At 49.3% G+C, this 23,797-nt stretch overlaps 1 pseudogene; it reads right to left on the reverse strand.

The window, feature by feature from the left end:
* LOC149367884 (uncharacterized) overlaps nucleotides 1-23,797 on the reverse strand; it is a 92,413-nt pseudogene that overhangs the window by 24,260 nt on the left and 44,356 nt on the right.

Here is a 23,797-nt window from a genome sequence, read left to right on the forward strand (position 1 = left end):
CCATACCCGTACACAGTAAGCTGTGGGAAAATTGAGGACGTACCTCCCAATTACCCCAACGAAAACTTGCATGAGTACTTCCGTGAGCAAGGCGTTGTCCCCGCAAGGAGGCGCACCGCTTACATTCATGAAGACGGGGGAAACATCAGAGAGATACGTAGCCACACCATAATATTGGGATTAACCAAACATTCCCCGCTACCTAAACGAGTTAAACTAGGCTTTTCCTGTTACCCCGTAACTGAATACTCTGGACCAGCAGCGCAATGTTTCAAATGCCAGAGACATAGACACATCTCAAGACATAACACCGGCCCCCTTTGCTGCAAAGTACGCGCTGGCACTCACTCACACCAGCAATGTACGTCGAGAGCGCAACCAAAATGAGCAAACTGCGATGGCCCACACCCCGCATCATACGGAGGATGTTCCTAAAAGAAAGCTGTTACGCTTGCGCGCACAGTGGAACAAGCACAAGGAAAACCACCCAAACATGATGAGCTGCCACCTAATCATGAATTTCTTTTGCATCTATACAAGACCAAGATAAAGAAACTCAAGAAGACAAGACAGCTGGAAACTTCTACGCATCTGCTGTTAAAAAAGCGTGGCAAGCCTTCGATCTCTTCGCCTATTGGGAAGTTAACCCTATATTCCACACAAGACACGACAAATGCCAACTCTCGCCCTCGACCTGAGACACCGTGACAGGATGACTTACCAAAAGCAGCAAATTGGCACAGAACAAGATATTTCGAATCACTGATACCTATACTATTTGCAGCCTTCAAGGCTCTTGACCGCGCCTTGTCCGTGCCTTCTTGTCTTGTCGTCAAGAAGTTTCCCTGAGGTAGAAGCTGTTCTGGCATGGAGCCGTTGGTGTCAGCATCTTAGGGCCCACAGGGCCGCATCTGAACACTGCAATATATATGGCTTCTGCAATAGCCCCACCACATCTAACCATTCACATCTTCCGCGCATGTGTGCCATATTTCAATGGAGCGCACGTGGTCTCCAGTAGAAGCAGACTTTCGACAGCTGGTTCGAGCGCATCACTTTCCTTGCGCTGTTATATCATAATCGGGTGTTGGAGACCAGTTCCGATTGAACGGTTACCACCTCCTTCACTCGCAGCGACCAGATGACGACAGGAGCTTGCTGATAGGCTTCCGCAAGGATATTCCGGCTTCCTTGGTTGAAGTCCTGCCTCACAGCGACAGACAGTACGTGTGTGCCCTGACAGTAATTTGCACTCAAGTCTACACTCTCGCAGGTACATATTTAGAGTCAGGCAAGCAATTAGACCTATCGAGGCTTGAACATTTAATATTGATAACTCCTTCGCCACATATTATTTGTGAAGACTTTAACGCTCACATTGAAAACTGGGGCAGCTCCCACTAATGTGCACGAGGTGCGAAACATGCCGACCTTTTTGCAAAGTATTCAACTTAGCCCCTAAACGACGGCAGCACAACCTACCTCCGAGGTTTGACGACCGCCAGCTGCATTGATGTGACTTTCGTCACAAATGCAGCGGCTCAAAGCTTCTCTTGGCGCTGAGTTAGAAACACGTGGTAGTGATTATTACCCAATTGTCATATGCGATGGTAATGCGCAGGCGTCATCAAGGAGGAAACTTAAAGTCTTCAAATTGGGATACCTAAAAGGACGCAGTGAGCAGGGGAATTACAGCTGCAACCCAGAAGGTGGAATTAGCCTCCACATTAGCTCACTGTCTGGAATCAAGCACACAACTCACAGCCGAAAGTGGCACAATACCGTTAAATGATGAGGAATACGAAACGCTGTATGCGATGGGCAAGTGCGCCGAAAGGACATCTTTGAGCTCGAAAATCCTTGAGGATCTTTGGGCGTGCCGACGGGCACACTCTTTAGGCGCTACCTAGACAAACTTAGCCGACAAAGCTGGTGGGACTTCTGTTCAACATTGGATGTTGAAAACACAAAATCACTTGCGTCCCAACTCGTCAAAAAATATACCCAGGATGAAAAGAACTGCCTCTGCAACTTGCCAAGTCGTCATTACCCCTTCCTCCATTCCACCGGCTCACAGCTGAAATCGACTACCAATCGGGCTTCCACGTCATCTAGAAGCAATTTATCATCGTCTTCGTCTTAATGTTGCTTTTGCGAACAGCCTACGATACCGTTTCAAGCAAGCAGACAGTCCATATTGTGAGAACTGCGGCTCAATAGAACTGTACTTCATATTCTCTTCGAATGTTCAGCGTACGCCAACGAACGTGCTCATGCAGTCCATCATCCGAGTGCCACTCACAGTGACTCTCTATTAGGTCCTTTAAGCTCCTACAGACAGCAGCGACGTGCATTGGTGTTCTTATTTCCCTGTTTTATTGGTGCTTAAGACAAATTCTAATTGCCCGAACACTTCTTCACCCCACAGTGCATGCACAGAACTTGACTTCGGCCTCATCCAAAGACGCCACCAAGCAGTGAACTTTTACGTTGCAACTCTCTTCACTGATCACATTCTTTTCTAGCACCCTTCTTCCGTCTTTACTCCCCTATTCACTCCTGTACGCAGAGTAGCATATCAGCGGATATTCACGCCGGTTAAAATCTCTTCTCTATTAAAGAGATCTTTCTCTCTTGTCTCCGTGTATGGACACTTGTCGAAGCCGACTAACAGAACGGTGCTAACAGAGGATATTTTGACCGCTGAGCCGAATGTCTGAGATATACGCAAGCATCAAACAGACTGCCTTTAAATCTTTAGTACAGCATGGCGCTAACAGAGTATCGCGACGAAATGAGCTGGTGGCAACTGCATCGTCCAGTACGCTTTCAAACAAAGCATTACTGCAACGCCCAAAACGAAATATTTGAAAATGGGTGTTCTCTCGCTATGTTTTAACGAAAAGAAAATTTCTCGAAGTCTGGTATTTATTAACCTTCAAATTTCGCCAACGAAATTACTAGTCCGAAGAGAAGCCTATTTGGTTTGAATACAAACAAGAAATGACTCACTACACAGTAAAAAAAAATTGCATTCTTAAATGTGTAGCGCTCGTGGCTGCACCTTTTCCACACCCTTATTTTTTTTCTTATTTCTTTGGAAAATGGTGCGCTGAGCACGTTAGCACTTTTAATGCACCCATGGACCCTTCAAAGGTGCACGGGCGCAAGGGTGTTGTAGCTCCTTCGGGTGCAAGGGTGCGTGAGGGTGTACGAATGTTCTTTGACTTGTTGAACAAAATTGCAGTAGTTCAATCAAGCGTGCTTTTAAAATTATGTGAGCTATTCGTGCTTTCCATTAAAAGACATCTGCAACCTTGATGCGAGCAGCTATTACAGCAATCTGCGTCCCCATAATGGGATAACTGAATCATTTTAGCTGAAGTGCTAAGCGTAACTGACTCTAAATAGGGGCTCGCTGAAATGGCATATATAAAGTTAGAGAAAGTATGCTTGTTATCGCAAGTAAATAATGCGCGCAGCAGTGGTGTTGTACTCTGCCCCCTCAGTAGCTTTGTATGACTCATTCCAGTAAAGCTCATCCGTGTATGTTCCTTTGGCAAAAATATGTGGCACATTTTAGCATCGTATTACAGTGCGAGCGGGTTTCTGAGGGTTGACCTCCTTTAGCAAGCCCTTTTGCTCTCTCTCTTTCTTTAATATATGTAGCAAAATAACAACGTGAACATCATGCAGACATCACAAATGTGACCCCCCAGCAAGGAGGTTCAGAATCTTCGCGAAAGACATATCTGCGTATTGTATATATAGTTGGAGATGCCGTAACGTTAGTGCAAAGTTAGACATCTCGTCGGCAGCTTTTCGTTGGAAATGTTTGGCTTCCATTCAAGAGTGCACCCCCAAAAAGAAATTGATCAGCGCCTTTTAAAGTAATCAGAACCTATGAAACTGCAAAGCTGTCGGAAAAAGGTTGCGATAAACATACTTTGCACCTTTTTTGGCCAGCGAAAAAATAAGGGTGCAAATGTAACAATCCCACCCTTGCTATGGATGCGACGAGCATACTTCGCACCCTATGGGGAGGGTGCAAGGGTGTGAGTGATAGACACGAAAATGTATCCTTAAGGGTGCAAATATTTTTACAGTGCACCTGACTCTTCTCGCAGACTACCGTCTGCGCTCGCGTACAACATTGTTTGCTTTGCTATTTATGCGTTCCTAGTCTACGCAAAACCATGTGTCGGCGATTATGTCCTTCTTGTTTTGTCTTTCTCTTTTTGAGTATGAGTTATTTTTCATTTCTTGTGTTTATTTTTCATAGGTCGTTTACTCTGATTATGACTGCTCATCGCTTATTGTTTTTTTTAAATGAGCATTCAATTTCTACCGTGTGCAGTCTTCTTTATGTTAAGTGTCGAGCCCAGTAACTGTGTTTTATTGCGCATTATGGCGCCAGTTATAGTGTGATCTCTCCCGTGTACGATCAGCAGTAGCCGGCTGTTGCTCATGCGTGTAATTAATTAAAGACGTGGAAGTCTGGAAGCGTATGCGAATTAGATCATCCGATCCGGTTTCGTTGTGATCTTTTCATTTAAGCGCTGGACCGCGGCCAAATGTTCAAACGGTGCCTAGCTCTGGGAGCTTAGTCAGGAATTTAATATCAAAATTTAAACTTACACCATTGCTGTAGACCGAATTCGCGAAGGCAAGAAGGTAAGACCGAATTTTGAAAGCAGACATTGTCACCTCTGTTCCAGACAGTAAACAAGCGTTAAATATACTCACCGCTCCATGGAAAAGCGACGGCATTTAAAGATTGGTCCATGAATATACACTGCAACAAAGTAAGGTCAACATATGTAGAGAAGTTGATGACGCTTGGTCGGAAAGATTTTGTTTTGTAGGATAAGCAATCAATATAATCTGTATTGCTGAGGTGTCCCTTTGAGTTCCTGAGACCCGCAATCATATAGGGGCTGATGGGGGCACGTGCGTTAACAAAGCTGAGTTTATTTTTTAGGTCCTTATCTGGTGTAAGTGCAAGACCGGTGTTGCCAGCTTCCATGCGCTCTCGATTGCTTGGATTTTCCAGAAATCATGTGAAGCAAGGTTTATGCTTAGTCGAGGTACCAGAGATACTTTCTCTGTCTTCGGATCAGTTCCTGTGGTTACGGATGCTACACTACAATTTCTTAATAAAGCACGCTAATGTTTTGCATGCACTGCGCTCGCTATTTCGTCGGGTCCGAATAAAATAATAGTCAAAAATCGCTAAAATTATCGTGTTCATTTCAACCACAACAGGCGCACGGAGCTGGAAGCCTCTCCAAGCGGCCACACGATTCTTTATCAATGGCAATGTTATAAGGTGTTTCGCATGCAAAAGGTGCGCATGGGCTACCAGAATAGAGAGCTCCGGATTAATTTCCACCACATGGGTTTTTGTAACATTTAATGAAGCCGCACAGGACAATTGCGTTTCCCCTGCATCGAAATGCAGCAGTCGTGGCCGGAGTTCTATTCCGCAACTTTGGGATCAGCAGCCCATCAGCCACCACCGGGAGTACATAACTAAGAGTATTCCGTGCCAATGGAATTTTGCAGGGAGACACGTGCACCGGTTTCAACACTTAAAGCGCTGCCGCACTTTCGAAGTTTGAGGTTCACTCGGCCAAGCAAATACATTTGTAGGTTTTCCGCATGTGCGCACGCACACAGATCGAGCGCTCTCGGCCGCTGAGTTGTCGCACGCGCAACCAGCGACAACGCGCTGTAGTTAGTGCGCTTTCCCTCACTAACTACAGCGCTCGGTGCACACGAGCACTGTAATCATGCAGAAAGTTAGGTGCGCTTCACCTCAGAGCAAGCACAGTGCCCTCCCGCGCTGTAGCAGACGACACGAAGCACCGCCTCCAGGCCCGTGTGCGCCTGCGCCGCAGAGCTTCGATGCGCGATCGCGCCGGATGCGCTCGCGCCCCGCGGAGCGCGGCCACGCTGCGGCGTGTTCGTACTTGGAGTGGACGACCCTGTACACTTGGATACCGTCGGCACTTCGCGTCACTCAGATTTGTACTTGTGATCTGTATTTTTCCTGTGAGCTGACATGCCGTTTTATTTCCATATGCATGTATCTCAGTGATACTGTTATGAATGTATGCCACATGCTGCATAACGCTCCGGTGCTGCCGTCAAGTCACTGTAGGGTCCGTCGACCTCTCTCAAGCTTTTATGCGAAGAATACTAGCCGCACAACCGAGCTCTTCCTTGCTGCACCGCGCGCGGCCGCGTAGCTACCACTTGACCTCCATCGGCGCACCACGTGATATGACGTCACAACAGCTGTGAAAGCTGGGGCTCAACTCGTGCGCTCGCTTGCGGACGCGCAGCCTCCACCGGCGGCCTAACTCCCGCTCCTTCCGCTAGGGGCGCTGACGTCACAACAGCTGTGAAAGCTGGGGCTCAACTCGTGCGCTCGCTTGCGGACGCGCAGCCTCCGCCGGCGATATGCTTCGCATCCTAGGCTTAACCATAAGCTAAGCCAGGCCATTTTTTCTATGGCTTTTGTCAGCGCACGCAACTTCCTCAAGATGTTGAATAAAACTGAACTGAATTGAATTGAATCTTTATGGAAATCAGGAGGAAGAAATGGGCTTGGGCACGGCATGTGAAGCGAAGGCAAGATAACCGCTGGTCCTTAAGGGTAACGGAGCGGATTCCAAGTTTGAAACAGAAAGGCGCACAAGGGACAAGAAGGAACGTGAAGCAACAGGACAGGCTCCAAGCGTAGATGGCAAACGTATCAGGGGGCGACAGAAAGTTAGGTGGGTGGATGAGTTAACAAGTTTGCGGGGATAAAGTGGCGGCAACTGACAAAGGACAGGGTTAATTGGAGAGACATGGGAGATTGCCTTGTCTAGGAGGGAGCCGTGGCAAAGGTGATGATGATGTTTGAGTTAACTTTTCTTACCATAGGAAAAAAAAAGGTAATTTGAGGGTCGTGTGCATTACTTTTTTTCAACCATTATTTAATAAATTTTCTCTACGGCAGCACATAACAGTGTATTTAATAGCATTCTCTTTTCAATGATACAGAAAAAACACTATTATTTGCGTACGAAACAAAGCATTTTTGGTTGAGAAAACTTGAGATATAACTAAGAAGTAATTGTAGCTGGGCTTGTTGGTGCGTATTTAGGATGGATTTAGGAGCGCGAAAGTACGAACACGGACGCAGTGACGGAACGGTACGAGCGCTGTATTATCAGAAAGCTTTATTGGATGAAAAGCATTTACATTCCAGCTCATTTACCCTTGTACAAAGGCGTGGTCCGCAAACATTGATATCTGTATAGATGCCCGTCAAGAAAAAACGGCGATTAACCACTGATTTATAATTAACACAATCGCCTCCTTGTTTAAAGATATAAAAGGCTTCTACAAATTCACGCTCTGTTTTGTCAAAACTTTTCACCAACACTTTACAATACGATAGATGTGGCTCGCAGGCGACCCGATTCTTCACCAAGAAGGCTTCGCAGTGACCTGGAATATGGGGGACTTTTTTTCCAATAAACGCTCGTGCTCACACAAACGCAAAAAAAGAAAAAAAAGGCTCCCATATTGCCGATTACTGCCAAGCCTGCTCGGTGAAGAATCGTGTCTCCTGTGATCCTCGCCTATCGGTTTGTGAAGTGTCATTGAAAAGTCGCAACAAACCGGAAGGTTAACTTGTAAAACCCTTTTATATCAAGAAACGAGGAAATAACTGCATTATTGGTACATCAGTGGTTCTTCGCCAAAGTCAAATGGTTTTTCTTGATACGCATCTCGAACACGTGATTGTTTGCAGTTCGTGCCTTTGCGCACGGCTAAAGGAGCTTTTATACAGTACGACGCCCTTCGTCCAGTAAAGCGCCTTACTGCGTCCCTGACTACGTCCATGTTCGTATTTTTGCGCTCCTACATGTTTGGTAAACTTGAGATCCCCGCAAAAAATGTCACAAACGTATTTATTTATTTACCCTAAGAGCCGAAGCATTACAGAGAGGTAAGTGGGTGGAACAAGCATTTGTGGCCAATTAAAAATATCAACCAAAGCATGGTAAGGCATGGTAACTCCAAACCGTGCAATGTTAGCTAAAGCACATTTGACATTTGAATCGGGTGTTTTCAGAAATGAAAACAATGTCGGAAGGAAGGTGATTCCAGTTTTGTGTGGTAAAAAGAGTAAAGAAAGGCTTGGCTCGATACCAACTTTCAAGCGATGGTCAACTCAGTAAGATATATAATGCGGCTGAAGAATGAATTGATCACGGACTACGCAGATGTTTCTACAGTGGCACATAGGCACATTGCCTCCCTTTTTGCATGCTACTCACAATGCTTTATTTTTCATGACTGTTTTCTCAGTGTTGTGTTCATGTATTGCAGTGTAACCTTCATTGCTTTCCATGTCTTGGTAAGCGAAAAAAAAAACTTGTTCGACATCATTTCAATTCTGCTGATGTAAAGAAGGCTGGAGAGCTGTCAAGCTGCGTAAAAAGCAGTTTTTCTTCAGCTACCTCTTTCTGCTTTTTGTAATAATTGGTGAAAATAAACATGATTTTATTATTAAGCCTGCCTGCCCCGTGGCCATATCCTGCTCGAACGCTGCTGTTGCAGTGCAAAACCGTAATGGCATGACTGTACTCAAATGACCCGTCTGGCGTGATGAAGGCTGCCTTCTTTAAGTCTTCCTTCACGACTTCAATGTGCCAGTACCCGCTCTTGAGGTCCATCGACGAGAAGTACTTGGTATGGATATTCGGTCGCGGGTACCTCCGATCCTTAGAAATGGCTAGACGACCTTCTTCGTTATGCTGTTAAACTGCGGTAATGGACGCAGAAGCGAAGACTTGCGTCTTTCTTTTTGAGGAGAACAACCTGCGATGCGCAAGGACTCTTTGAAGGCTGAATCACGTCGTCGCGAAGCATTTCGTTCACTTGGTCGCAGATGATTTGGTGTTCTCGCGGTGATGCACGGTAGGGATTGTGGCGGGGAGGTCGGGGATTTTAGTCGGTTATGATGCAATGCACGGCAATCGGCATTTGGCCGGCCGTTCCCAAGGATGAAAAACGGTCCCTATAACTTGACGCAAACCGCGTATCGGGTCTTGTCTGTGCCCGGGCAGCGCTAGGTGGATGTCCAAGGCTTATGCATGGTCTTGGAAGAGCGGGCGTTTTCCGAATATGTCTCAGAGGGCGAAGGCGTTGCCTACGTCAGTGACTTCCTCCAAAAACGCAATATTCGTGTATCTATTGAGATGTCGGCCGTCTTTGCTAAAAATTGTTACCACCAGCACAGCATGCTCGCTCCGAAAACTTGCGATTCCCCGGTAGAAAAGCCACTCTGTGCTTCCCCCGCTGATGCTTTGGACGCTTCGGATCCCTGGCAGCTACCGCGATTTAGAAGCTTTAATGGGGAGGAACGTTTACATGTTCACCCAAGACACTCAGGGCAGTGTGATGCTTCAGGGCTGTCATCGAAGGGATGGCTTCGTCGCCGAGAGCGCGATGAGCTTGGATAGAAATCAATGGCCGCTTAAGGAAAGCCATACTAAATATCACCTTGCAGCAACGTTGCTTTGTCACTACAAAGGTCTAAGCATAGGTACGTCCGTTTGCAGCCACTGTCGATGTGCATAGTTCAGGTTGTGGAATGAGAAGGGCCCCTGCGGTGCGGGTTTGTGGACGTCCAGAACGGTTGTGGCTATCTTCAGCTACGTGGCGAAGTGTTCATTCATCACTGAATACCCTGCTCCCGTGTCAACCGAAGTAGTAACTTGGCTGCCGTCAGCTGTTACTTCAAGGTCAGAGGTTCTTGTTTTCGAGTTGTATGTTGGTCTAGGATTGCTATCAAGGATTCATCATGTCTTGATACTGCGGCTGAGGGCTTGTCGTCGTCTCTCTGCGTGGCATCGCTATAATCTCGAAGTTGCATCACGTCACTGTCGGGTTATACTTTGTTTGCGGCGCCGGTGTCGTAGCGGATCCGGTGTGGCGTTGCATCGTCCGCAGTGAGGATATTCGACATGTCGTCGGCAAGCAACCTCACCTCGAAAGGTTGCTTCCTTCAGATTAGCTTCTGGGCGCGGGGGATCTCCTCTAACAGCTAGTGCGTAGCTGAGGCCCGGCGACGCAGAGAGTTCTGTGGACGGCAACGGTGAACGGGACAGAGGTCTCGATGACACGCACTTCTCACGGCGCAGGTACTCGTCTATCTCCCCTTGACATTCACCGGGGCGTGGTCGTGGGGCGTCAGTGGAGACGATACGAAAGCCTTTTCTTCTGCAGAGGCCGTTCCGAAGAATTAAACCATGTTCGTTGCAATGAAAGAACAGTGGGCATCGCTGATCAAGGGTCCTCCCGTCATCTGCTGTAATGGCGCAGGTCGCTGCACCATTCTTGGACGACCGGCTTGTTGCGATCCGTGTGTTGGTACATATGGCTTCTGGAGCGAGCTGGGGGAAGCCTTTGGCGGCGGGAAGCTGCGGCGTAAGTGATGGCGGCTGGTTGCGATTTGGCCGTCGCCGTTTTCGGGGCGCCTAGAACTTGCTGTCCACCTCGCAAACGGCATCCGCAAACACCGAGGCGTCAAGCTGTGCTGGCGATGGGCGAGTTCAGCGCAGCTTTTCACGAGCGGTTTCACGGATAACCTCCCGCTAGCTGTCGTTGTTTGTCATCGTAGCGTCTGGGTGGCGCATTGAAAAGACATCCTGCTGCTGGCCGTACTGGCAAACTTGGGTGTCCAGGGTACTCTCGATGGTGGATGTCTCAATGGTGAACTTTGCTACAGTTTTCAGAGGATTAATTGTGTGGGAAGCCGGTGAAAAGCTGCCCTTTGGCGCCTAAGACCAAAAGCTTCACCTTTTTTTTCGGAAACCTGGAGGTCAGCTCGATGGAAGAAGGGCTCCATTTCTTTCATTTTAGCAGTAACCGTCTGTCGCGAATCGCTGACGCGTCCCCGACTGCCGAAGGGGAAAGCTATCGCGTGCAGGTTTGAGCAAGAAAACAAACAGATCAAACAAAACGAAGCAGTATTTATAATTTAAAGGGAAGGAGCCGATCAAAAACAAAAACACCAATAAAAACACACACTCAACACGCGTACAACTCAAGCGACTAAGGGAAAGAGTTCACCAGATATGGAGCGTCCCAGGTGAAGCGGGGATGCCTTGCTGGCAGCAAGGACGCGGATTGACGATCTGCGATGCGTTGCTGGAAGGCAGCGGTGGTAGAGAGCCAGGTGGTAAGGAGGGGAGATGAGCACAGAAAGCCGCTGCTGGACTCCAGTCAGCCGCCCCAAAAACTTGGCAGTAGCAGCAGGAAAAGCGTAGCCAAGACCCGTCGACGGCGTCCCGAAACGCCGTAGGCTTATGCAAGCTATCCAAGGAAGCCTCTCGGTAGCACGGACCCTCAATGCAGTGGCTGCCACCTACAAGCTTGAAAGGGACGCTGTAGGCTTGCGTCCGAGATCCAAAAGAGGTCCCCCGCAGCACGGACCCAACGTCCGACGGCTGCCACCTCCACGCTTGAATGACCCGACCTCCGCTGCTCTGTCTTCCCTTACACCTCGGTTTTCTGACACGTCAGCTCCCCGCTCTCCTCGTGCCCGTCGCGTTCTTCAATGACGTCGCATCGGACACACCATTCGCACGTGCGCACCCGCAATGCTGGGCTGGCACGCACGGCGCTCCGCTGTGCGACGCACCAATGTCGACGCACCGCGTTCAAAAATCCCCCGACCATTTCGTGTGGACATCACACCATCCGATTCGGATGCTTTATGCGCGATTGTAGTAAAACCTCGGCCCATTCTTTGTTGACGACGCTTGTAAACGTATTCAAAAGTGCGTTCCACGTCACCAAAGAAGTTTGGTTTGATTTAGTTTATGGGGTTTAACGTCCCAAAGCGACTAAGGCTATGATAGACGCCGTAGTGGAGGGCTCCGGAAATTTCGACCACCTGGGGTTCGTTAACGTGCACTGACATCGTACAGTGCACGGGCCTCTAGAATTTCTCCTCCAAAGAAATTCAACCGCCGCGGCCGGGATCGAATCCGCGTCCTTCGGGTCAGCAGCCGAGCACCATAACCACTGAGCCACCGCGGCGGCCAAAGAAGTTTCATAGTTTTTTTTACTCGGTCCGATCGGTCATTGCGGCACGAACAAACTTGCCCTAATTTTCCCAGGTCATCCCATCTGCTGAAAGCGGCTAATCAGTCATACTGGTTAATCCAATCTGCAGGATCTTCACTGGGAATCCCGCTGAAAGTTGCGGGCTTGCGCGGCGTTTGAAAAATGTCCGAGTACGATATAATAGTTGTAATTGATGCTGTAGTTGAAGCATCCTTCTACAGCCGGGTACGGTTCGAGAGTGGTCCGTGTTCAGGTGGCAGACCTTGAAGTCGGCGGCTCGCTCGGTGCACTGGCGACAGGTCCTCCTGATCGAAACGAAGAGGGCCGGTCCCATGGCTTGAAAGGGGTGTCCGGGGGATGACCCACGGCCCAGCATTTCCGCCAGGTGTCATGTACTGTCCCGAAGATGCGAAGTCAGGAATGCATAGAAAGGCTTCCAAAATAAAGATCCTTTATTGGCCTGACTAGCACACACAGCGAACTGAGCAACTTGGGAACGGCAATAAGCGTGCATGGCAGTCGTCGAACACAACCACCGCTGCTCTCGGCCATGCTCAGTTTAAATTTCAGAACCTTCGAGATAAGGCGCCATACAACAATCTTGAACAACGTAAAAGCTGTTGGTTATGACTGCGGTCATTGGAGGTAAACCAGGTCGCATCTCTTGCAACGAAATGAATAAGCTGCGTATCTGCGGCGTTCGACATGAACAACAGTCAAGGCTTCTTGGCAATATTTACATACTAAAAAAAAGTACCAGCACGCTTCCAACTCATTTAAGTACACTGTGAACAAAGTTTGCGAGGAGACACACTTGAAGTTTGGGCTTTTGAATTTCATCGGGATTTTGTGGATGAGTTACGTGAACAGTCACTTGTGAGCATCAACGTGCGAATGTTGTATCTCCATGCTTGAAATATCGCGAGATTACTCTTTCCGTTACACAATGAAGCTAAACAAACTACGTACTGCGAAACGTGGGACACACTGCAACAGCCGCCTACGGGGCCGTCCTGGCCGGTATTCTCACGACAGAGATATGATAGCATACACATTGAGCAACATTTTTATTCACAGGTTTAAAACTTCAAACTTCGAGCAAGTAGCGTGCCGCAAAGCAATTTGCACTCTATCAACTCTATTCAACGCACCAATTTCTTCCGTTTTGAGGAAGCACACCACGGCAGTGTTCAGACGTAATGCCATTCGAAGGACATTTAACATCGGGACAAAAGCCATTACGTATTGGTTACTCTCGACAGACAAACTGGCTGTATATAATCAAAATAGTTCGAATCTTGTCTGATGCCGACATTTCGAGACGTTAGCAATTCCTTCATAATCATGTCATACGCGGGGGTTCCACGAGTGTAGTGTGAAAGCGTGGACGGCCATAAAAAAACTAAAAACCACCGCTGTGCGAAACCAGTCACTTTGCGGGCGCATCCTGTCAATCCCTTTCTTTGTGGTTCAGTTTCCCCAATGCTGTAGCGTTTGCCGCATCGTCGCCGCGACCGTATTGTTTAGTCTTTGGGAGCGCGAGTTCTCTCAATAAAGTTTTGCATTCTTTGTTCTCCGATCAGCTGTATACTCCCAGTGACAATGTCGCGAATGTTTGGCAGCCCTGCACTAACGAGATCTTGCATATAATTATAACTGCCAAAAAAGAAAAAAAAATCAATAAATTGCAGAAACTGCTCTTCAGCTTTGAAGTCAGTTGCACTGCTGACACAGTGACACTGTCACTCCCCGCGATGCCGCCGGTAGAAGAAGCGTCGCCTGTCTTCCGCCGGTGCAGTCAGGTCACGCGGCATTCTCGAGCCACCGTCAGGTGGGACGCGATAAGCGCAGCGCAGTTCCTCTTCTGCTGCAGGATTGTGCGGGTGATATTTGGATGGCGCGGGATCCCTTTTCGTACGTGTTCAGTGAATTGTCCGCTTTTGTTTTATTTTATTGCGAAAGCAATACTGTTCTAGGTTTTGAGCCTTCAGCGTCGTCCCGGCGGATCCACGTTTGACCTTTGTTGTGACGTCACGCCAGACGGAGAGAAAACTGGGGCCCAACTCAGCTCGTCGCTGCTGTCCCAGCGGATCCACGCCGCGCCCCGCAGCAGCTGCGCGCCGCTGCCGCGAATAAAAAAAAAGAAATTAAAAAATAACAAAAAGGGAAACAAAAATAAAAAATTAAAAAAATTAAGAAAAAAAAATAAAAATAAAGAAAGAAAAGCTGAGCATGGTGCCAGTTTCCACCACCCCGTTTCAAAAGGGGCGCTCCTATCCATCCATCCATCCATCCATCCATCCATCCATCCAGCGGTTATGCGCAACCTGGGCCGCCGGCTTTGGCGGTGTAGCTCGGAGCTTCTAGACAATCATCCGTTAGCGTCAGCCGCTCGTTTTGGCGACCGAAGCGCACATAAATCTCCCAGCACGTGGGCGCCCTCGTGTGGTGAGTATAATGCCATGTAAAACAAATGGGCAAAACTTTGATAAACATAAGCTTTACTAAGAGCACTACCAAGACACACCACCAGCCAAACCAGTGTTGACGCTGCCACCAGTTGTTGGCGAAGATGGGTCGGTTCGGAGTCGTTGCCAGCTCGCTGCTGCTGCTGCTCGCTTGACGGAACCGCGGTCAAGCTTCGAACCCGTTCCCACCACCACCAGGACAGGAGTGCCGCCAAGTCGAAGAGTTAAGTGATGGGAGGAAGATTACAAGAGGGTTTATTTACATCTTTTTACAACATGGTTAGAGACTGAAGTGAGACTCCAAAAGAGGCCCTAAGAGAGGCTATGGGAGGCTCAAGAGAGGCTTGAAGTGAGCTGCTCTGCCGCATTCGTTCTCGACATTTATACTGTTCGCCTTCCCTAAATTCCCTAGGTTGAGGACGCCCACGCCGGGGTGGGAGGGGCCCAGATCACAAACAACACAAACTTGTGCGCACAAACACACCACTGCACTTAGGGCCACGCCCACGTCACATGTTGAGTCTGAGGGAAAGAAGGTCGTCGTCGAGGTAGCGTCGACTGTGGTAGGTGATGGCCCCCGGCCAGCCGAAGGTTTCTGCGGGTCACCGACATCTGTTGATCATCAAATGTCACCCGCCGCTCGAGGCCGAACGCAAGGTCACGAAAAGGCAGAAAGTGGTTCCTCGTGCTCGGGTCGGAGATGATGCCCGCCAGCTTGTCGCGGTGCTTGGCACGACAAAGAGCAACAGGAGACGAGGCCCTTTGTTCCCTGGCACGGTCACGGCAAATGGGGAAGATAACGTTCGTCTCCCCGAGGCGACGGCGGCGGCGGCGGCGGCGTTCTACACGTGCAGACCTTTCGGAAAGGGGGTCTGGTTTTGGTCCTGTACTCCAACCGGGCAAACTCCGTAATTGAAGTCAGCTGGCACCTGGGTCCTCTCCGTGCGTGCTGTCTATGGCGGCAGGCCCGAAAGTAATCACGCTGAAGTTGCTCGCAGCTATGCACAGTAGAAACAGGTGTGCTGGCTGGCTCCAAACGAGACCCGCTGACGTCGATCTTAATACCAGGCACAGCCAGGGCTATTGCTTTCGCAACTTACCGGGCTTATCCAAGCTAAGCCTTTGCCAATTTTTTTTCCGCACTGAATCTAATGCGCGGGCCAGCACCGTTCGTTGTTGTTGTTAGTGGCTATTTATTATTAAAAAGATAAAAATAGAAGGAAAAGATGTTGCTAGCCACGGCGTCTGCCATCTAAACCTGAAGCACCTGAGCTGCGGCTAGCGGGAATAAAAGAACAGGGAGAGGGAAAGAAAGGGGGGAGCGATAGAAGAAAAGATAGGGGTAGGGTGGCAATATACGCTATGTATTAATACAGAATATTGAAATAACCACCGTTCGAGCTGTCATACGTTCCCGGAAAGGTAATAAGTTCCCTGTAAACATGCAAAGCGCGACGTTAGGTGCCATAATTGCATATTTCACAGCACTCACCGCGTGGGATTGACCGTATTTGCTGTCGGTTGACGTTCGGACTGCAAAAGAGAAAAACTCTCCAGGGTTAAGCGTCGCACTGGCAAACGCATCATAGCTCCTGCCTGAGGCCGGTCCAAGGAGTGCGTTGTTTCTGGCGGTTAAATTTCATGAGGGCGTAGGCACCACTGGCACTGGTGTACGTTGACCACTCGTAACTGAAAAGAAAAAAAAAACAAGCGGTATATTTATCAAGAGCACTTGACCTGTTTAGAACGGAGTACGGTGTGCATACCCTGCGGTGACCTCACAGCAATCTTCAAAATAGCAAGAGGTCACTCCGCCGCTCAACGAGAATACTGAGAATTCCCAAAACTTCCCAAATTTTTTTTCATACCCCTGCGTTCTTCTCGGCAGCAACCTTGAATTTTGCACAATCTTGAATTTTTCACAACCAAGTGGCTTTCTTCCTTGTGCTTAGAGGTTACGAAATATGTTACCTGACAGCGTATACAGCTCGTTCGATCGAAAAGACGTCGGCGTCGTAGTTGTAGTTGTCGACATCGCGCGTCGGAAAAAATCGTGTCGTGCTGACCGTTTGCCGCAGAATTCAACGTTTCGCACATCACAATACGATTCAGCGTTCCGCACAGCATAAACTTACTAGCTAAGTTAGAGCCTAGCTAGCGGCAGGGATTTGAACCGGTGACCTATAATCGGGGGCTGCGCATCATGTGCGCAGCCCCCGATTATAGGTCACCGGTTCAAATCCCTGCCGCTAGCTAGGCTCTAACTTAGCTAGTAAGTTTATGCTGTGCGGAACGCTGAATCGTATTGTGATGTGCGAAACGTTGAATTCTGCGGGGGCCCACCAAGACAATTGATAGTTACTGCGTCATTTCCTCATAAAACCAATTTTCGATTTGTCAAACGGGCAAGGCGTCGCGCCGAATGGGCGATGGGGTTCTGTGGACTCCTTGACAGCGCTGCAAGACACTGTCGTGTTCCATAAGCGTCCTTGTAATTTTTTATTGCTGTTTTCATCTTTATTTCCTTTTACGGGATCGTGTAAGGAGCGTCCGCTACTGAAAACTCGGCGTCCGCCGTCGCCTGAAGTTAATCGGAGGAAATCCCGGGAGTTTCACTACCTAAGCCAGACCGACTGTGGCCTCAACACAATCCGATACATACGTCAAAATCTAACGGATCGTCTGTGCTACATTCGCATCCAAGATAGAGAGCATGGTCCTTATCTACTCGGCACGTGAGGAGCCCCCAAGGCGAGGTACTTTCCCCGCTGCTCTTCAGTCTGTCTATGATGCACCTGCCGGCCCAACTGGGTGGTGTCGCCAACGTGCAGCAAGCCCTGTACGCCGAGGACATCGTCACCCTGTGGGCCACTCAGGGCAGCACAGGGGACATTGAAACCAGCCTGCAAACAGCGGCGACGACTGTGGTCTTCAATGTTTCCTTAAAAAATCGGAATCTGCGTCCTCCGCCCCTCGCCAAAGTACACAACTCAAATCTCTTTCTCTTGACAGTGGTCCCATATGCGAAACTGACGAGATACGGGTACTCGGACTCTACCTCCACAAATACAGACGGTCAGACACTACATTGGACAAACTCCGTGAGGAGGCGGACCAGGTTGGCTGCATGGTACGCCGGGTTTCCAAAAAAAAAAAAAACGCCGGGGTTTAACGAAGTAAGGATGTCTTGCGGCTGGCAAACGCCTTCGTGACCGGTGGAATTCTCTATTCGACTCCTTTTCTAGTCGCATTTTCTATTCGACTCCTTATTAGGATCGTCCCACCTGTTGTAATGCTAACCCGCTCGTAGGAGGTTAGCCAGTCATCAACACTTCGGTGACCGGTACCAAAGTAGACAGCAGGGTAGCGTTGCCGTTGCGCACCACAGCCCAGAACGGTTGGATGGACGGGCGGCGATGTCTGGCTGGCACCGTCTTGTATCGTGGCCGCTGTGGGTAACGTGCGGCTTAGGAGCTCCAGAATGAGGACAACGATCAGGAGTGACCTCCACCAAATGTGATGCGGGGTGCAGTGCCAGGGATTCCTTGCTGAAATGCTGAGCGAGTAGCTCTGTGTGGCGATCTCTGCGACGTTGCTACAGCTTCTACTCGTCTTCGTCGTCTTAGTTTTGTCGCGTTCTCTGACGCCGGTCTGGCTCATTACGAAACACATTGCAGAAAAAGAGACTGCGCTACAGAATTTGAGGGAGAAACAAGAGAATGCATTGAATTTGCCAACTATACGATTATAAACAAGGGTAATATACGCCTCCGCTTTCCATCTAGATAGCTCTTGGATTGGCGTATCTTTTCCTAGCAAAATGATAGCAACTGGTACATCATTTTTAGTGCCTCCGTTCATAACTATTTCTTGATATTGCTTACTGCAAAATTCTTTTTTCACCTCTTTGTACACCTTCTCCCATATAGCATATAGTTACGCCGAAAGGTAGCAAACATGATTCATAGTCAGCACCTGCGTGTGTTCCTTCTTTATGTCGCGTTGTCATAGTGCTGTTCGTTCTTTTCGCACAGACTGGTTGCACCTGCCATCACTCCATTTTAAGGCGGAAGCCTTTAATGCCTCACACTGTCGTTAGCAGCCGTGTCGGAAGATTTGTCCGTGTTTCGGCGTCACTACTTAAAAAAAACTGTGTCGAGGTTGGGAATCGAAACAGGGCCACTGGCATTTGAAGTGGATACGCTACCACTCCACCACGAACTCAGGATTTGAGCATGAATGAAGGCGCATCTAGTGAATGCATGGGTTTCATAAATAAAATGAAAAAAGTAAAAAATAGGAAAAGAGACAAAAATAAAAACATAACAAAAGAAATAAAAAACATGAGAGAGGAAACAAAAATAAAACTAAAAATAAAACATGAAAAAAAGCAGTGCGCCAGGCAACGCATTCGCCTTGCAGCACTTTAGACAGCCAAAGTGCCCCCTGAATTTTTTTTTAATTTAAGCGAACCCACTTGTCATTGTCGCTCTGCATCTGTTTTAAATTGTGGTGGATTTAGTAGCGCATAAGCAACTAAGGCGTCATGCGCCTTAGTTGCGTCTTATGCGCTAAGTTCAAGGAGGTATAGAAAAATTTTCTATAGAAATTTACAAGATATCCGAAAAAACGTCGGTGGTGCACAGGGCCTAAAAAGTGAGCTCGTACTACGTAGTAATGACTGAGGAAAGAAATTTTTTAAATTGCTAACAGTAAAAGCTTTAAAGAAGGTCGGACATCTTCAGCGGCCATTCATGACTGGACAATGATCTCGCGGCTCCCAACCAATCAAATAAAGATATCACCGTTCTTCTCAGGAATGAGAAACTGGCTGAAGTGCTGCAAAAAATGAGGCGAAGCAGTTGGTTCGTAGTTAGAGTTTCTCGAGAAAACCTACTTCTCTTAAAAATGGAAAAAAAACAGGAGATGTAAAAATAGCATTGTCACCTAAGAGCAGTGTTAGGTGTAAAGAAATGTCTTCATTATGAGTAAACTCATTTTAGCGCGACAGCGTAAACGGCGCCATTGTGCAGAAAATCTGGTGTCGACGTTGTCAGCGTTGTAAGCAAAAGATCAGGGGCGTGGCAGGTGGTGCCCAGAGAGCAACCTGGGAGGCAGGTGGGCCACCTTGGTCACGTGACCTTGCGTCGTCATCACAACATGCGCATCGGAGAGTGAGCAAACTGCCCACCGTGACACTTAAATCAAGCCAGGGAGAGCACCCTGGGTGGCACAAGGCAGCCGCAGGGAGCAGCTGCCATCGCAGGGCAGTGGCGCATCGCTTAACCGCTGCACCACTGCGCCACTGCGCCAGGAGGGGTATGAAGACTCCTGGGGACCTATGAATGTAGAGAATGACCTGCATATATAAAAATCAATCCCATACGCTATCGCGTCATACCTTAAAGGTGAAGCTTAAGTGCCCCTTCAATTTCTTTTTAGTTCTTCAAGTTTCCCACATGAGAGTAACATGTGACTTACTTTTACTTTACCTCCACATTTTCTCTCAGTCAGCAGGAAGGTGTGCGCAAGGTGTGTGTGTCCACTGCGAAGGCGACATAAAATTACCGAGCATGTAAAACGTTCCTGGGGTGTGCAGGTCTTCCATTCGCCCGGGGCACGCTTTACAAAATGCGGGTTGTTGTTTATTTCGCTATCCCAAGTTGTAAGCCATTTAGCCTTCAAATTACACTGTATTAATTTCATTAGTCTCTCTAGGGTATGATGACTTTCTTGATTTCACGACTGAGCGTGTCAGCACAGAAGTCGGCTCTTTCATGCCCATCTATTCGTACATGCTTCGGCACCCGACAGAATTTTATCATATGTCCCTATGTGACTATAAACAAGACGTCGAGAATCTTGCCTTGGAAGAGCAGTATAGGGCGCATCGTAATAAGCTTACTGCTATGCTGAGGCAAGCAAAGAAGCAATATTTTTCTGCTGAGTTTTCTAGGTCTAGCAGCAATACATGGAAAACTTGGAGTCTATTAAATGAATTATTAGGTAGACAGAAGAAATCTAATTTGGATGAGAAGTTGCACTGTACTTTTCTGAAAGCAGATCCTTCGACCATTGCAAATTCTTTTAATGATGCGTTTGTATCATCCATTAGGGAACTTAAAAAACAAACTGTCGTTTCTACCATTCAATACCAAGGCAAGAAAACAATTAATTCTGCTGCATTTCCTCCTGTTGATCAAGAAGAGTTGTGGAACCTTATTAGGACGCTACCAGACAGCAAACCACCAGGCTACGATAAGATTAGACTGCGTGATTTGCGAAACAATTACTCCAAACTTAAAGATGTACTTTTACATATACTTAATGGGTGTTTCAAGACAGGAGAAATACCATCAGGTCTGAAGATCTCAGTACTAAGACCCATCTACAAGTCGGGAAAAAAGCCAGATCAAACAAATTACAGACCAATTGCCATACTACCAGTCATTAGCATCCTGATGGAAAAAATTGTGCACCAATATATGACATCTTTTTGTGAGAAGTATTCTTGTTTGAGTACTACACAGTATGGTTTCCGTCGTAATATTGGTGCGGTTGAGCTTCTTGAAGATTGCTGTGATTTTATCAATGGTAACTTGGATGTTAATCAGTGTGTTTTCGGATTATTTTTGGATTTATCGAAAGCATTCGATACCGTGGAGCACTCTGTTTTGTTACGTAAGTTGGAAAGTATTGGATTCCGTGGTCCATATCAACAATTTCTTGCAAGTTACCTTTCGCACCGTAAACAAGTAGTGAAAATTAAAGAATCATTTAGTACTTTTTCTGCTATTCACTACGGCGTTCCACAAGGTTCTGTTTTGGGACCCTTTTTGTTTAATACTGCCACGCGCCTAACGCGCCGCGCGGCCTCCGCGCTGAGTCGAAGACGACGACGAAGCGGCGGTGGCCTCTCGATGCGCGCTTGTTCTGTTCGGTGTCCTGGAACCTGGCGCTGTAATTAAAAGAAGGCTCCCAGTCTTGGCTTCTTCCCGACGCCTATCTCCACGGCCTCTCTGGTCGTGACACTGGTGGAGGTGCGGCCGATGCTCCCTACTCCTGAGGACGACTCGACACGCCCGCCTCTTGTGACCACCCCTGTCCATCGTGCCAGCCGGAGGATCCGAGGCTTGTCCCCCGAGGCCCTCCCTTTTGTCGGTGAGCCCTCGACTACCCCTACACTCATGGCGACGCCAATACCCGCCCTGCCTCCGACTGTCCCTGCAGCCAGCCCCACCTATCTCACTCTTCAGACCCCACGAACGCCTAAGCCCTTTCACGGTGACCTGTTTGAAGATGCCGAAGATTGGTTGGCGCACTACGAACGGGTTGCGACCTTCAACTGCTGGGACGCCGCTACAAAGCTGCGTAACGTGTACTTTAGCCTTGAGGACTCTGCACGCACGTGGTTCGAGAACCGTGAGGCTACTTTCTCGACGTGGCAGGACTTTCGACGTCAGCTCCTGAGTACGTACGCCAACAGCGACCGCCGGGAGAGCGCGGAGCGTACCCTGTCCTCTAGAATTCAGCTCCCCAATGAGGGTGTTGCCATGTACGTCGAGGATGTGACGCGTCTTTGTCATCGCGCCGATCCGGCAATGCCTGAAGAAAAAAAGCTGAGGCACCTCATGCGCGGCGTGAAAGACCAGCTCTTTTCCGGCCTCGTGCGGAACCCGCCCAACACCGTCGCGGAGTTTCTGGCCGAGGCCGTCCACATGGAGAAATTGCTGCAGCAGAGATCCCAACAGTACGCCCGGCAAATGCGTCCGTCGTCGACACTGTCAACGTTGGACCGATTCGACCATGATCCCAGGACGAATCCGGACTCCCTTCGCGAACTCATCCGTTCAGTGGTCCGCGAGGAGCTGCAGCACCTTCAAGGAACCTTTGCCCCTCGCGTCGATTCCGTCACCAGCGTCATCCGCGAGGAAGTCCGGCAGGCCCTCAGAGCACCAGACGCTGCACTTGTGCCGGCGCCGCAACCGACTCCATACGATCCCGCGCCGTACCCGACTCCGGTCCAGTCAGTCACGTACGCGGACGTCGTGCGCCGCGCGGCCCCATCTCCTGGGCCTTTTCCTTACACCGCACCATTGGTCGCGGTGCACTCTGCTCAGCCTACTCCTTACTGGGTGGATCGGCGCCAGGCACCGCGGAAGACTGACCTCTGGCGCACCCCGGATCAACGACCGCTCTGCTATCACTGTGGTGAGGCCGGCCATCTCTACCGGCGGTGCCCCTATCGCGAAATGGGACTACGCGGATTTTCTATCGACAGCCTCCGTCCACGGCCTGGAGAGCGCCCTCAAGACATCGCCGAGTATGTCACCCGCCAGCGTAGTTCGCCGTCTCCTCCGCGCCGCGAGTCGCGATCGCCTTCTCCACGCCGGTCTTCCCCCTCTGGGCTCCGTTTCGCCTCAGGACAACGCGGTTCCTCGAGCCCTCGTCGGGAAAACTAGCTCCGGCGGCCTTTGGAGGCGAGGCCGCCGAACGCCGATCCGCCGCAAAGCTTCCACCGCCGCAGCAACCGAATAGCCCCGACGTCGGATGCCGCAACGCTGCGCAGTTTTCCCCGACTCGCCTTTCGACTCGCCGCGATGCCCTAACCCCAATCGCCGACCCGCTTCCGCCGCCGCACCGACCCAATCGCCCCGACGCCGAACGCCGCATCGCCGAAGAGTTTCCCTCAACCAGCCGCTTGATTCGCCCCGACGACGCAACCCCAGTCGCCGGCCAGTTTCCGCCGCCGCACGCACCGACTGAGTCATCCACAACAGCCATCGACGGGCCGCGCTGAAGGAAGGGTCTCTTTGGATATCCCTGTTCTCGTCGACACAAAGGAGGTTAGCGCGTTGGTCGATACGGGCGCAGATTACTCTATCCTTAGCGGACGGCTTGCGACGGCCCTGAAAAAAGTGACGACACCCTGGGACGGCCCCGACATACGTACGGCTGGCGGACATCTTGTCGCACCACTCGGTATGTGTGCGGCCCGGGTTACGGTCCGAGGCTGCACATTCATTGCCACTTTTCTCGTTCTGCGCGAATGTTCTCGCGATGTCATCCTTGGCATCGACTTTCTTCGCGAGCACGGTGCTATCATAGACCTCCCGAATCGCTTGGTGACATTTTCTACCGCAATGGCCACAGAAGAACCTGCGCACCAGGGTTCTCGGCCCGCCCTGCGA

Source organism: Amblyomma mixtum, chromosome 1 (assembly GCF_055824585.1).
Source record: "Amblyomma mixtum isolate Tamu chromosome 1, ASM5582458v1, whole genome shotgun sequence".
Lineage (NCBI taxonomy): Eukaryota > Metazoa > Arthropoda > Arachnida > Ixodida > Ixodidae > Amblyomma > Amblyomma mixtum.